We start from the raw sequence: 12,498 nt of genomic DNA, 5'->3' as shown, positions 1-12,498 counted from the left end.
GTTAAGGTTTTCAATCTTGGATGGAGGAGGGAATGAAAAGTGTCAGAGGCGTTTCGTTTTTTTTTAAAGTGAGATGATGTGGGTATTGAAATAGGTTTGTTTGGAGAGGTGAAGGGCGGAGTTGTATGTTTTAAGCATAAATTTATAATGGATGAAATATTCAGCCAGATTGGATTTTCTCCCAGATGTTCAACGCACCTGGAGCACCGCTGGAGAAAACGTGTTTGTAGCATGTGCCAGGATTGTTGCCGTCTGTGCCGAGTTGTTCTGTGTGTAGGAGGTACAGTTTCATCTAGGGCACACTGCAATATATCATTATAATGTTTCAGTGTAGAGTCATGACATGAGAGTGAGGAGATCGGGGCCAATGATGGCTGTATTTTCTTAAGAAATTTTTGGGTGTTAACCCCTTTAAGACATGTGCCGTAATAGTATGACATGTCGTATCCCCCTGTTCGGCGCTGAGCCCGCACTGAACCAGAAACATGTCAGCTGAAGTTAGAGATAAAAGGTGGGAGGCAGATGGGGAGAGTGGATTACTGATGGGGATTTTGAAGTCCCCTATGATGAGGGTAGGGATGTCGCAGGATAGAAAGTGAGAAAGCCAGGTGGCAAAGTGATCCAAGAACTGATGTGAGGGGCCCGGAGGGCGATATACAACCGCCACTCGCAGGGATAAGGGCAGGTAGAGTCTGACACTGTGGACCTCAAAAGAAGGGAAGGTAAGTGAGGGGACTGGGGGGATAACCTGAAAAGTACATTGTGTTGATAGGAGCAGACCAACACCTCCACCTTGTCTGCTCTCAGGTCTGGGGGTATGTGAAAATTATGGGCCACCATATGAGAGAGCTGCAGCAGAGGTGGTGTCCGACTGCTGGATCCAGGTTTCAGTAAGTGCCAGAAGGCTAAGGGAATTTGATAGGAAAAAGACATGGATGTAAGAGAGTTTGTTAAATACTGACCGAGCGTTCCAAAAGGCACAATTGAAGGAGACAGAAGGCATGCAGGGAATTTTAATGAGATTAGCAGAGTTTCTGAGTGAAACAGGGAAGGGGTTTGACTTGATATTAGGAGGGCCAGGGTTGGGAGAGCTATCTCCTGTGACTAGGAGAAGTAGGATAGAGAGTGTGAGCAGATGGTTAAGTGACTTTTGAGAGCGTTTCTTGTGTTGTATGTTGGGTGTGATCTGTGCTGTTTAGGATTGTGAAAAGAGCATGAGTGCTGTACATGGGAGAGGAGAGAGGGGCCAGTATGGATCATAGAATGGTAGAGTTGGAAGGGACCTCCTGGGTCATCTGGTCCAACCCCCTGCTCAAAGCAGGATTCACTAAATCATCTCAGACAGATGTCTGTCCAGCCTCTGTTTGAAGACGTCCATTGAAGGGGAACTCACCACCTCTCGTGGCAGCCTGTTCCACTCATTAATCACCCTAACTGTCAAAAAGTTTTTTCTAATATCTAATCTGTGTCTCCTCCCATTTAGTTTCATCCCGTTGCTTCTAGTCTTTCCCTGTGCAAATGAGAATAAAGATGATCCTTCTACAATGTGACAGCCCTTGACATATTTGTAGACAGCTATTAAGTCTCCTCTCAGTCTTCTTTTTTGCAAGCTAAACATTCCCAAATCCTGCAACCGTTCCTCATAGGACATGGTTTGCAGACCAGTCACCATTCTGGTCGCTCTTCTCTGAACTTGTTCCAGTTTGTCTATGTCTTTTTTAAAATGTGGTGCCCAAAACTGTACACAGTATTCCAGATGAGGTCTGACCAAAGTGGAGTAAAGACCGATAATGACTTCACGTGATCTAGACTGTATGCTTCTGTTAATACATCCCAGAATTGTATTTGCCTTTTTTGCTGCTGCATCACACTGTTGACTCATGTTCAGTCTATGATCTATTAGTATACCTAAGTCTTTTTCACATGTACTGTTGCTTAGCTCTATTCCTCCCATTCTGTATATGCTTTTTTCATTTTTATTGCCCAGATGTAGTACTTTGCATTTTTCCCTGTTAAAAACCATTCTGTTGGTTGCTGCCCACTGCTCCAGTTTATTTAGGTCTTTTTGAATCCTCTCTCTCTCTTCTCTAGTATTAGCTATCCCTCCTAGCTTTGTGTCATCAGCAAATTTAATCAGTTTACCCTCAATTCCTTCATCTAAATCATTGATGAAGATGTTGAACAATACAGGTCCCAGGACAGAGCCCTGTGGTATCCCACTTGAGACATTCATCCAGCTGGATGTGAAGCCATTTACAACCACCCTTTGAGTCCGATCACTAAGCCAATTATGAATCCACCTAACAGTTGCCTGGTCCATTGCATACTTGGTCATTTTTTCAATAAGGATGGTGTGAGATACTTTGTCAAATGCTTTGCTGAAGTCAAGATATACTATATCTACAGCATTTCCCTGATCCACCCAGTCAGTGATTCTGTCATAGAAGGAAATTAAGTTAGTCTGACATGACTTGTTAATTACAAACCCATGCTGACTCTGGTTAATCACTTCATTCTTATCCAGGTACTTGCATACATGATGTTTAATAATTTGTTCAAAGATCTTTCCTGGTATAGAAGTCAGACTCAGCGGCCTATAGTTCCCTGGGTCCACCTTCTTCCCCTTTTTGAAGATAGGAACAACATTTGCTCTTCTCCAGTCTTCTGGGACTTCTCCTGTTCTCCAAGAATTTTCAAAGATTATGGAGAGTGGTTCTAAAATTTCTTCTACGATCTCCTTCAGTACTCTGGGGTGTAATTCATCTGGACCTGGAGACTTGAACTCATTTATGTTAGCTAAATATTCCCTCACAATCTTTCTGTTTACAGATAACTTGGATTCTTCTATTCCTTTAAAAGGACAGTGAAAATCAGTTGATGTTACATTTTCTTTCTGAGAGAAAACAGATGGAGTATACAGAATGTGTGTAAGGACGGTGGATGGGAATGAATGCAGCAGCCAGAATATATATCTTACAAATACATATAGTGCTTATTTGTTGCAATTCAAATGTTGTAGATGTAGAATTCTTTCAATGTCTTACCTGTCTTCTGCCCTGTCTAACTGCCATGATTAACTGCAGACTTGGAAAAGAGTTTACTCTTAGATCTATATCACTATATTGGCTCGTTAGCAATCAATCAACTAGCTTAAGACAGCAGGCAGAAAACTAAAGGCCCCGTCACACTTAGCGACGCTGCAACGATCCCGACAACGATACGACCTGTCAGGGATCGTTGCTGCGTCGCTTTGTGGTCGCTGGTGAGCTGTCAAACAGGCTGGCTCACCAACGATCAGGGGAGCAGCGACATCGTGGAAAGAATCTTTCCATCATGTCCTTCTCCTGGTTACCAGCCTGCTGAAGAAGGAGCAGGCTGGTAACCATGATAAACATCGGGTTACTAGGGACACACGCGCACCTAGTAACCCGTTGTTTATCATGGTTACCACTCTGCTACGGTGAGTGGGAGGTTACCGCTCACTTTAGCAGGCTCGTAACCATGATAAACAGCGGGTTACTAAGTGCGCGTGTGCCCCTAGTAACCCGATGTTTATCATGGTTACCAGCCTGATCGCTACTCCCGCTGGTCACACACAGCGATGTGTGCTGACCAGCGGGAGAGCAACGACCAAAAAATGGTCCAGGACACTTTGCAGCGATCAGCGACCTCACAGCAGGGGCCTGATCGCTGCAAAGTGTCACACATAGCGACATCGCTGGTGAGGTCGCTGTTGCGTCACCAAAACCGTGACACAGCAGCGATCTCGCTAGCGATCTCGCTATGTGAGACGGGGGCTTTATGAAAAACTAAACTAAGGAAAACATCAGGGTACAAATTCAGGGAAATAGATGAACTATACACCAATATATCAGTAGTGCATAGATGAGAATTTCCGGTACCGGAATTATAACGTATGAAACCAGCCTTAGTCTGGACTATTTTATCAAGGGGTATAGTGAACATTTTGAAAACAGAGGTACGACACAAAATTTGATAACATTAGGTCATCATATTGAATAGGTTGTCATAAGTCTTGAGCGCAAGTGTTTGCTACTTGAGTTTGCATCAGGTACTCGGATATACACCAAGTATCTCGGGTGCTCAAGTGACATGCTCGAGTCCCCGCCCAACATGTTTCATGGTTGTTAGACACCCAAAAAAAAAAACCGTGTGGGGATTGTGCATGTATGGCAGGCAATCCCCACAAAGTTTTATTTTCTGTATAACCGCCTCGAAACATGCGGGGTGGGAACTCGATCATGACATTTGTGCACCTGCGACACTCTGTTTATACCCGAGCACTCAGTGCAAACTCAAATAATGAGCACTTACGCTCAACACTAGTCACCATATCGTCATCATTTTTTATCTTTTACTTTTGAAAAAATTTCAAGCCCAACACAACCCCAACACAACCCTAACACAACCCTAACCCCAACTCCAATACAACCCTAACCCCAACCCTAATACAACCTTAACCCTAATCCTAACCCTAACACAACCCTAACCCTTTCCTCTAGGAATCCATTCACTATAATGAGGCAGCAGAGTTACTCTGGACTCCTTCTGGCCTCTGTTTTGCGTTGTTCTTTTTCAGAGCTTCACGAAACTGTGGCCGACGGCACTTGTATGCACACCTAATAAAAAGATGGACACCTTGGGATCACAGGCCAGATGGTGTCCACGGTGCCTCCATCTGCCTCATTACAGGGAATCTTCCACCAGGGGTTCCGTCTGAATCATGTATTTCAGAGATTTAAACGGAAACCCTGGCCTAAGCGCTCAGCACAGAGCACAGGATAAATGTGAGCCGAGCCATACTGCAATCTTTGGAAAGCAGAATGAACAAATCCGCAGCACTTGAAGAATTTGTTTTATTTATTTTTTTACACTGTTCCTCGTGCGGTGTAAGTGACAACTTTATTCTTCTAGTCAGTGCGATTACAGCGATACCAGATTTATATCGGGTTTTTATGTTTGGCTGTTATCACACACTAAAAAACTTTTTTTTTGCAAAAAATAGTTTTTGCATCGCCATACTTTGAGAGCTAAAATTTTTCCATATTTCGTCTGACACATGTAAGGGTTTGTTTTTTGAGGGACAAGTTGACGTTTTTATTGATACCATTTTCGGACACTTGACATTTTTTGATTGCTTTCTATTTTGATTTTTGGAGGCAGAATAAACAAGAACCAACAATTCCAGAATTGTATTTTGGGGATTTTTTTTTATGCAGTTCAGCGTGTGGTAAAATTGATGAGGCAGCTTTATTCTTCTGGTCAGTATGTTTACAGCGATACTACATTTATGTTTTTTTATGTTTTGGCCCTTTTACACAAAAACAATTTTGAAGAAAAAAGTTTTTTTGCATCGCTTTATTCTGAGACATAAAACTTTTTTATTTTTCTGCTGATGGAGCTGTACGGTGATTTGTTTTTTGTGGAACAAGATGATGTTTTCAGCGGTACCATTTTAGTTGCATTCGTCTTTTGATCGCGTTTTATTACACTTTTTGTTCAGCAGTATAATGATAAAGCACCGTTTTTTCCTGCATTTTTTATTTATTTTTTTATGGTGTTCACTAAAGGGGTTAACTAGCGGGACAGTTTTATAGGTCAGGTCATTCTGGACGCGGCGATATCAAATATGTGTACTTTTATTGTTTGTTTTTTTTTTTTGTTTTTTTTTTATAATATTTATTTATGGGTACAATATTATTTATGGGTACAATATACCGTGTGTGTGTGTATATATGTATATATATATACAGTTATATGAAAAAGTTTGGGCACCCCTATTAATCTTAAGCTTATTGATTTATAAAAATTGGTGTTTTTGCAACATCTATTTCAGTTTGATATATGTAATAACTGTTGGACACAGTAATGTTTCTGCCTTGAAATGAGGTTTATTGTACTAACAGAAAATGTGCAATCTGCATTCAAACAAAATTTGACAGGTGCATAAGTATGGGCACCTCACCAGAAAAGTGACATTAATATTTAGTAGATCCTCCTTTTGCAAAAATAACAGCCTCAAGTCGCTTCCTGTAGCTTTTAATGAGTTCCTGGATCCTGGATGAAGGTATTTTTGACCATTCCTCTTTACAAAACAATTCCAGTTCAGTTAAGTTTGATGGTCGCCGAGCATGGACAGCCCTCTTCAAATGATCCCACAGATGTTCAATGATATTCAGGTCTGGGGACTGGGATGGCCATTTCAGAACATTGTAATTGTTCCTCTGCATGAATGCCTGAGTAGATTTGGAGCGGTGTTTTGGATCATTGTCTTGCTGAAAGATCCATCCCCTGCGTAACTTCAACTTTATCACTGATTCTTGAACATTATTGTCAAGAATCTGCTGATACTGAGTGGAATCCATGCGTCCCTCAACTTTAACAAGATTCCCGGTGCCGGCATTGGCCACACAGCCCCAAAGCATGATGGAACCTCCACCAAATTTTACTGTGGGTAGCAAGTGTTTTTCTTGGAATGCTGTGTTTTTTTGCCACCATGCATAACGCCTTTTTGTATGACCAAACAACTCAATCTTGGTTTCATCAGTCCACAGGACCTTCTTCCAAAAAGAAATTGGCTTCTCCAAATGTGCTTTTGCAAACCTCAGCCGACTCTGTTTGTGGCGTGCTTGCAGAAACGGCTTCTTTCGCATCACTCTCCCATACAGCTTCTGTGCAAAGTGCGTTGTATAGTTGACCGATGCACAGTGACACCATCTGCAGCAAGTTGATGCTGCAGCTCTCTGGAGGTGGTCTGAGGATTGTCCTTGACTGATCTCACCATTCTTCTTCTCTGCCTTTCTGATGTTTTTCTTGGCCTGCCACTTCTGGCCTTAACAAGAACTGTCCCTGTGTTCTTCCATTTCCTTACTATGTTCCTCACAGTGGAAACTAACAGGTTAAATCTCTGAGACATCTTTTTGTATCCTTCCCCTGAACAACTATGTTGAATAATCTTTGTTTTCAGATCATTTGACAGTTGTTTTGAGGAGCCCATGATGCCACTCTTCAGAGGAGATTGAAACAGGAGAACAACTTGCAAGTGGCCACTTTAAGTAGCTTTTCTCATGATTGCATACACCTGGCTCTGAAGTTCAAAGCTCAATGAGGTTACAAAACCAAAAAAAGTGCTTTAGTAAGTCAGTAAAAAGTAGGTAGGAGTATTTAAAACAAGAAAATGATAAGGGTGCCCATACTTATGCACCTGTCAAATTTTGTTTGAATGCAGATTACACATTTTCTGTTAGTACAATAAACCTCATTTCAAGGCAGAAACATTACTGTGTCCAACAGTTATCACATATATGAAACTGAAATAGCTGTTGCAAAAACAACAATTTTTATAAAACAATAAGCTTAAGATTAATAGGGGTGCCCAAACTTTTTCATATAACTGTGTGTATATATATATATATATATATATATATATATATATATATATATATATAATAAACAGATTACGACCCGCATAATAAATCATGTGGGTAAGGGGTCTCCACAAAAGATTGGACCCCGTTACCACATAGCCTACTCAAAACAATACATAGAAATTGGGAGAATGGCATAGAAAAACTTTATTGTATAAATATTAAAAGACAGTACATCACTTTAGTAACAATGACACATAGATAGGACAAGCGAACATATAATCCCTCATATTGCATATAAATAGGTCTAAACAGAAGGTTCACCCCGAGGGTCAGGACATGGTGCTAAAATTAAGACAGGGAGAGGGACATGTAGTTGAAATAATTAGGAATCACTCCTATGTGGGTTGTATACTCCCAAAAGTCCCAAAAATCATGTTGCACCAGACTCACCCGGATAGAGAGGGACCCCAGACCTGCAAAAGGTGGTGCAGGGATAGGACGCAGGGTTAGAAAAAGGAGGATTTACCAGTAAGCTTTTATTAGGTCCGGAGAGGTGATGTATCTGGCTGACCCAAGCTTCGATATGAGTTCATCGTCGCGGGCATCTGATAAGCGTCAAATTTAGCCCCTTCCCTCAAAATCACCTTATGGTGGGCTTTGGGGATTCTATGCAGCTTTTGGTTCACCTGCACATGTGGTTCCGTCGGGATTCTATGTTCACCAACCTGGGTTCGTCTTGGCAACTCTGAAAACAGGTCCCTGTTCCACTGAAGCAGTTCTCGTCACTGTTGTTTCTGGGCCGGTGACAGTGTCTCTGCCACGGTGACACTCTTAGTGTCCTCTTCTGGTCTGTCTAGCCAACATGGAGTTTCAATGTAGTATTTCTGTGGTACTGCCTTGATGGATAGAGGCACGAGAATTTTGGGAGAGAGAGGTGGTAGCCGTTAACTGGCAGGTGAGACAGGACTTGTAATAGCTTAGGATTTCTCTGTGACATCTGGGCCAATAGAACATCCACATGACCCGTTCTTGAGTTTTGTCCACCCCGAGATGACAAGACATGTCACAAGACATGTGAATGTGCCCTGTCCAACACCCTTTGTCTATAGGGTCCTAGTACAAACAACTGCTATCTCCTTCCTCACCTTAGTAACCTGATACAATAAATCCCCACTCAATATGAAATAGGGAAACCTAGTGTCAGCCCCCAACCTCTGTGCTACGCCATTTATGACTGTTATGTTTTTGAATGCTTCTTTTAGAGGTAGGTCCCTATGTCGGGTGAACCCAGATTTTTCTCTGGTCACCCCTAGCCCAGGAATGTCTGCCTCAGGGGATACTACTTTCTCCTCTTCTCCCATTGCACAGAAGGGAAACCCGTCAGACTCTGGGATTGGTGAGACTGTTTTTAGTTCCAACCTGTTTCTTACCCGAGCAATTGAGGTCTCCGCTCCTCCCCCACAAGTCCCAAAACAACACAAGGTCCCGCCTTATGATAATTGGGTGCAAAAAATCCGGGACTGTGCGGACCTCATGGGACTCAGTACATCAGGCTATTTTAATGATAGTGTTTAGTTTTTTCCAATGAATGCAGCGGACGCCAACCTTCTTGCCAAGGATCAATTGGAGAGGGAGTGTGGTGCTCACGAGGGTCACCAGACTCCCTGAGTCCAGTAGTCCAGTCATTTGCAGGCCATTCACTTTTACAGGACAAGGTTGGGGCCACTTGCCGGATGGACAGTCCACACTGCAAGCTGGATATGCGTAGAAGGAACACTGGTATCCCAGTCCATTTGCTCAGTGGTCAGGGGACAGTGGGCTGCTATATGGCCTGCGCTGTGACATCTCGATGAGGGCCTTGGCATGACCGCTGCTGTCCCCTTTTACTATAGACGCCCCACCACCTTTTTAACCTCCGCCCCCCCAGTATAGAATGGGTTGCCTCCCCATGGACCCGTCGACCACCTGATACCTTTCGACCAAGTCATCAGCCTAGTCTGCATTGGGCTTGGAAGGGAATGCAAAAACCGGTCCCTTACAACTCGCTCCACCATCTGCACTGGTGTGGACGACTCCGGCTGTAACCACTTTTTTTTGTCACGGTGATATGCCCAGCAGTGGACCCGTTGCGCCCAGACAGACATTGTCACCCCCAAGCCAAAATTTCTGTTTTCAATTTTTCATATTCTTTGGCATCCTTTAAGGCTAATTCATAGTAGCCTTTTGTAGCTCCTCCGTTAAGTATGGCACCAGTACTTCCATCCACTGCTCTGGCTGGATTTTCTCCCTATCGGAGCCCCTTTACAAAACAGTTAAAAAGGCCTCTATGTCATCACCCGGGGTCATTTTCTGCAAAACTATCCTCGCCGCCTTCCAGACAGCGAAATCATCATCTGATATTGAAGTCTGAGCCATTGCCATGCCACGAACTGCCTCTGTGAGTAAATCATTCTGCTTCTGCTGTTGTTGGTGCTGCTGCAGCTGTTGCAGGTGCTGTTGGTGCTGCTGGTGCTGGCTTTGGACCAGGTGCTTCATCAGGTCCTCCATGTTGTCTGACCGCTGTTCCATTCTTACAGCCTCTTTCTCCCAAGACCTGCAGTTTGTCCTCAACTGTCACACTTGCTTCCTGGGGATCTTGCCCGCACTTCTAACACCAACTGTGATAGATCGGTTCACTCGGCTGCATATAGAGGTAGATACAGGAACACTGTCTTTTTAAACTTTCCCATGATTTTTAAGAGTACCGCAGCAATGTTAGCAAAAACAAACACGACCTTTCTGGTCTAACAGGAAAAAGAAAACATATGGTATGGCACAGTCCTTGTTGCTATGGGTAATCACCCACTACAGGAACAAATAACCCAATGCTTAGTTTTCTTTCACATGAAAAAACAGCTTCAGAGCTCCGGGCCCACCCCACACCAAATGCTCTAAAAGGCTAGAAATTTACCCTTTGACCTCCTCCCTGTCTACAGGTGTTTAATCACCTTACCACTATACATGGCTGGTTAACCCCTCATCACTTTGTGTGCTGGAACATTTTTCCTATGTTTATATTACTGGAGCTAACAATGTCAGTGCTTCATATCTCCCCTCCAGTACTTTGCCAGTGACTTTGTCACAATACGTATACACATACAGTACAGACCAAAAGTTTGGACACACCTTCTCATTTAAAGATTTTTCTGTATTTTCATGACTTTGAAAATTGTACATTCACACTGAATGCATCAAAACTATGAATTAACACATGTGGAATTATATACTTAACAAAAAAGTGTGAAACAACTGAAAATATGTCTTATATTCTAGGTTCTTCAAAGTAGCCACCTTTTGCTTTGATGACTGCTTTGCACACTCTTGGCATTCTCTTGATGAGCTTCAAGAGGTAGTCACTGGAAATGGTTTTCACTTCACAGGTGTGCCCTGTCAGCTTTAATAAGTGGGATTTCTTGCCTTATAAATGGGGTTGGGACCATCAGTTGTGTTGTGCAGAAGTCAGGTGGATACACAGCTGATAGTCCTACTGAATAGACTGTTAGAATTTGTATTATGGCAAGAAAAAAGCAGCTAAGTAAAGAAAAACGAGTGGCCATCATTACTTTAAGAAATGAAGGTCAGTCAGTCCGAAAGATTGGGAAAAATTTGAAAGTGTTCCCAAGTGCAGTTGCAAAAACCATCAAGCGCTACAAAGAAACTGGCTCACATGAGGACCGCCCCAGGAAAGGAAGACAAAGAGTCACCTCTGCTTCTGAGGATAAGTTTATCCGAGTCACCAGCCTCAGAAATCACAGGTTAACAGTAGCTCAGATTATAGACCAGGTCAATGCCACACAGAGTTCTAGCAGCAGACACATCTCTTCAACAACTGTTAAGAGGAGACTTTGTGCAGCAGGCCTACATGGTAAAATAGCTGCTAGGAAACCACTGCTAAGGACAGGCAACAAGCAGAAGAGACTTGTTTGGGCTAAAGAACACAAGGAATGGACATTAGACCAGTGGAAATCTGTGCTTTGGTCTGATGAGTACAAATTTGAGATCTTTGGTTCCAACCACCGTGTCTGTGTGACGCAGAAAAAGTGAACGGATGGACTCTACATGCCTGGTTCCCACCGTGAAGCATGGAGGAGGAGGTGTGATGGTGTCGGGGTGCTTTGCTGGTGACACTGTTGGCAATTTTTCCAAAATTGAAGGCATACTGAACCAGCATGGCTACCACAGCATCTTGCAGCGGCATGCTATTCAATCCAGTTTGCATTTAGTTGGGCCATCACTTATTTTTCAACAGGACAATGACCCCAAGCACACCTTCAGGCTGTGTAAGGGCTATTTGACCAAGAAGGAGAGTGATGGGGTGCTATGCCAGATGACCTGGCCTCCACAGTCACCAGACCTGAACCCAATCGAGATGGTTTGGGGTGAGCTGGACCGCAGAGTGAAGACAAAAGGGCCAAAAAGTGCTAAGCATCTCTAGGGACTCATTCAAGATTGTTGGAAGACCATTTCCAGAGACTACCTCTTGAAGCTCAGCAAGAGAATGCCAAGAGTGTGCAAAGCAGTCATCAAAGCAAAAAGTGGCTACTTTGAAGAACCTAGAATATAAGACATATTTTCAGTTGTTTCACACTTTTTTGTTAAGTATATAATTCCACATGTGTTAATTTATAGTTTTGATGCCTTCAGTGTGAATGTTCAATTTTCATAGTCATGAAAATACAGAAAAATCTTTAAATGAGGAGGTGTGTCCAAACTGTATGTCCTGTACATATACTCATATATACATTATACAGACACATGACATAAACATATTGACTCTCTTCATCAGTATTTATCCTGTTCCAGCAGTGGGGGGAGCCCTGACATTGGAGAACAGCAGTAGAACAGAGGGTTGTACATTGGAGACCTCTTGTCAGCCCTGCAATGTCCCTGCACACCTTTCCCCTGTCTCGACTGCTGAGTTGCTTGTAGCAGTGCAGGAGGGGGAGGGTGTGCTATGTAGCCACAGAGGCGAAAGCGCTGTAATCTCCCTCACCTCTCCCCATGGCCAGCTGTATTCCCTGACAGACCTGGCCCCACTGACCTCATTCCTCCCTCCATCATCTACTTG

At 43.1% G+C, this 12,498-nt stretch overlaps 1 protein-coding gene across 11 annotated transcripts in view; it reads left to right on the top strand.

Moving 5' to 3' along the window:
* Positions 1–12,498, top strand: part of CTNND2 (catenin delta 2) — a 2,090,389-nt gene that overhangs the window by 546,279 nt on the left and 1,531,612 nt on the right. The gene's annotated exons all lie outside the window — the stretch shown is intronic.

The sequence above is a fragment of the Phyllobates terribilis genome, unplaced genomic scaffold (genome assembly GCF_046119375.1).
Source record: "Phyllobates terribilis strain yellow unplaced genomic scaffold, ASM4611937v1 Scaffold_4__5_contigs__length_816908805, whole genome shotgun sequence".
In the NCBI taxonomy this organism is placed as follows: domain Eukaryota; kingdom Metazoa; phylum Chordata; class Amphibia; order Anura; family Dendrobatidae; genus Phyllobates; species Phyllobates terribilis.
Note: the sequence above shows the minus strand (reverse complement) of the source record. Positions and strands in the feature narration are given on the sequence as shown.